This window comes from Echinops telfairi, unplaced genomic scaffold (assembly GCF_000313985.2).
Source record: "Echinops telfairi isolate 266 unplaced genomic scaffold, ASM31398v2 ScPeMD7_7429;HRSCAF=8467, whole genome shotgun sequence".
In the NCBI taxonomy this organism is placed as follows: domain Eukaryota; kingdom Metazoa; phylum Chordata; class Mammalia; order Afrosoricida; family Tenrecidae; genus Echinops; species Echinops telfairi.
The window spans coordinates 3,082,711-3,086,679 of NW_022111329.1; the positions used below are offsets into that span (position 1 = coordinate 3,082,711).

At 36.3% G+C, this 3,969-nt stretch overlaps 1 pseudogene; it reads left to right on the plus strand.

Annotated features, from left to right (window-relative positions):
- The first annotated feature begins 671 nt into the window (after positions 1-671).
- LOC101660839 lies at positions 672-1,876 on the plus strand (annotated as a pseudogene).
- The last annotated feature ends 2,093 nt before the right edge of the window (positions 1,877-3,969 follow it).

Sequence of the window (3,969 nt, forward strand, 5' to 3'; positions counted from 1 at the left end):
TCATTCAGAAAGACTCACACTAGCCCTCTCCCTTAACCATGGAGATTTATTTTCCTATCAATACCAAACTCACGGAGATTTAAAATATGATTTGTTTCCTTTCAAACTGAACACAGTGCCTTCAAAAAATATATAGCCTTAGACATTTCTCAAGCATCTCTCCTATTTGCCTGACAATAGATATGGAGATTAACCTATTAGACTGTCTTGGTAGATAACTAACTAGAAAATCATTTCAAACATTTGCTCAAGAAAACATTTGAAATTGATTGTAGTGATGATTTTATAACTCTTTTTAGTATATTTGTCATTGAATTGTATTGTATGCGAGTTATACCCCAATAAAATTGTTTCATATTGTTTTAAGAACAATTAACCAAAATTAAATTTTCTGCTCAGTTTGAACTGGTAGGCAGGTAAAGTCTGTCATATTTTCCCTAGGCTATATTTCCATGCAACTACAGTGAATAAAGAAGATTGTTTAGAGTATATTTCTGATAGTAAAGGGAGAGAAACATTTAAAAATAAATATATAAGAGTTCTTTTTAGGGCCATCTGCTCAAAGTAGTACCTCCTGCTCCTCCTGCTGCCTCCTGTCATGCCCTGTGTCATTGCCTATGCAACTCCAACCACCTGGCTCCTCGTTCTAGCCACCAATAATTCGGAGTTCTTACAACATGGCAGATATTGACAACAAAGATAGTCTGAACTTGATCAAGGTTTGGATGATGTTGAAGAAGTAGAAGAGTACACTGGTAAAGAAAAAAAAATCAAAGCCTGTCAGCTGACTGTTCCAATGATGCAAAATCCTCGTATTCGGTAACCCTTCGAGAAAGACTTGATGGACTGGGAGAAACACGATACATTGAAAGATTGCCTAGAGTAGTTCAAAGATAAGTGAATACTCTTAAAACCTTCAAGTTAAATGTGCCCAGATAAGAGACAAATTATATGAGGAAGTTCACGATCTCGAAAGAAAATATGCTGTTCCGTATCAGCCTCTACTTGATAAGCGTTTTGAGGTCATCAATGCAATTTATGAAGATACAGAAGAAGAACGTGAGTGGAAACGAAATAAAGAGGATGAAATTTCAGAGGATCTGAAAGAAAAGGCCAACATTGAGGATGAGAAGGATGAAGGGAAAAAAAGACCCCAAAGGAATTCCCAGAGTTTGGTTGACTGTTTTTAAAATGTTGACTTGCTCAGTGATATGATTCAGGAACACAATGAACCTATTCTGAAGCATTGAAAAATATTAAAGTGAAGTTCTCATATGCAGATCAGCCTGTAAGTTGTATCTTAGAGTTTTCCTTTGGGCCCAATGACTATTTCACAATTGAAGTGTTGACACATACTGGATGAGATCTGAACCAGATGACTTTGATCCCTTTTTTTGATGGACTAAAAATCATGGGTTCTATGCCATGCCAAATAAATTGGGGGGGAAGGGCAGGGGGGATGTCACGTTGAAAACCATTAAGAAGAAGCAAAACCACAAGGGATATGAAATAGTTCATACTGTGACTAAAACACTTTCCAATGACTCTTTGTTAAATTTCTTTGCCCCTCCTGAAGTGCCTGAGAATGGAGACTTGGGTGATGATGTCATGCTGCTGCTATCCTTGTTGCAGATTTTGAAATTGGCCACTTCTTACATGAGTGTAAAATCCCCAAATTAGTGTTGCACTTTACTGCAGAAGCTATTGAAGAAGATGCTGAAGAAAGTGAAGAAGTAGATGAGAAGGGGAAGAAGAAGGAGATGAGGAAAATGATCCAGATTATCATGTAAAGATGGATCAAAACCCAGCAGAGTGCAAGCAACAGGGAAGCAGGAGGTCTATGGCCTTAAGGATAACCTGCCTTGCAATAACCTAAACATAACTATTATTTACTTACAGCCTTATGTTTTTATAATTTTTTTGTAGACTCCATAATTTTTTAAAAGGAAATGAACTGATTTTAAAGACAAATTTGTTCTACTTATCATTTTAACTATAATTTTTCTGTAAGATATGTTGAAGGCATAAATTCTCTCAAGCATGTTCATTTCTACATAGTTTGATTATTATTGACAATTTTTATTATATAACAAGTAGATTGAAGTTTATGTAACTTAACAAAACTGGTAAATGAACCAGATTTGTTGATTTGCTCATTGTTTTCGTGAAGAACTGTGGAGGTTACGTAATCTCGTGTCAACTTGAGGGTATTAAGAGTGAAGGGGTGAGGTTCAGTCTGTTATTCAGGTCACAGCCTGGTGATTGATCTTCTCATGAAGATTCTGGGGAACAACCTCTCTCACTCTGACTTGGTCTTCCTGTTGACAAGCCATGCAGACCAAGACTTGCAAGAGCTGTCTCTCTCTGCTTCACCTTCCTGTCAAAGAGACACACAGCTAGAGAAGCCACATGGAGACACGTGCGATTGGTGAGATGCCACTGCCACTAAATCCACAAGACTTTGTACCCACAGGCCTGTGATCTTCCTGCAATTTGCATCATTGCATGTGACTGTGTGAGTCTGAAGAAGGATTTTTGAATGAGTATTGGACTTATGGTTAAGCATTTCCAGTAAAACTACATTTGATAACTATCAGATTGTTTAGAAATTTTTGAATTTTAGTGACAATCAACTACAAAGATGCTGACTCATTGAATGGGTAGTGTTTGACCAAGAAATGAATAAAACAAAACCTAGAAGTTTTAGAAGTCAATCTCATGCTTATTTAACTATATTTTTAAATTTAATCTCCATTAAATCAGCATATTTTCCCTGTGGTAGGGTCTACCTTCTGTTTCCCTGGAAAGGATGAAATTTGCATGGACAAGCCTATTTCAAGTATTTTTTATTGTTTATTTGTTTACTTGCTTTCGTTTTTGCAGCCTAAAATTAAAAAGGCCCAGTACAATAATATATATGAAGTGCTTTAAATGTAAATAAATAAATAAAACAAGTGTGTATATAAATTTTTTAAAGCCTAACTTGTATTTGAAAATCTACAAGAAGACTGTCCTACATGAAAAAATCCGCTAATCTTATCTATACCTTTTGTGGCTAGTGCATGCATTTGAACAATAGCTATATTAATTGGATTTCTTTAAAAACAGATAGATATAATCCTATCACAGACAACATTGTACTTTATAATTAATTTTGGAATATCCTTTTTGACAATTAATGCCACTCCATTCCTCTTTAAATGTATTATGCCAGGCATAGGAAATCATATGTGTTTCTAATTTAAAAGGGCCCATACTAGTCCATTTCAACTCATTAATGCATAGGATATTGATCTTTATGCGTTCTATATTTTTACCATTGCCAATTTTACTAGATTCATACTTCACATATTCCAAGTACCAATAATAGCACATTTTGGCATCTGTTTCTCCTTATCTTGAACTGTGCCCCATCAGCTAATGAAGATACCCATGTCTGCACTCCCACAGACTTTACTCAACTCATCTTACCGTGGTGGACTCCATTCCAAGAAATCAGCTCCTCCTCAGTCACATTTTGAGTGACCTCAGACCAAGGGGCCCATCCTTTGGTACTATCACAGACAAGGTTCTGCTTCCATTTATTAGGCTGTCAGTATCTGACAGCGTTTCAAAGCTATGAATAAGGTTTTCAGCAGCTCCTTCCTCTGAAGTGGGGATCCAAGTGTTTCTTCTTTGGCAGTTCTTACTCTGGAAGCTCCAGTGAAATCTGTTCACTTTGGGTGACCCTGCTGGCATTTGAAATACCAGTAAAATAGCTTCCAGCAACACACACTACACCACAGTACAACAAATTGACAATTAAGTGGAAAATAAGAACTTGCCAATAGAATGAGGAGATAATAAGATAAAAATTTGCAAAACCAACAGCTTGTTCAAAGCAAACACCTGTTTTCAGCAACACAAAATGTTGCTAGACATGGATTTCTCCAGATAGAATACACAGAAATCAAATTGACTATATCTGTG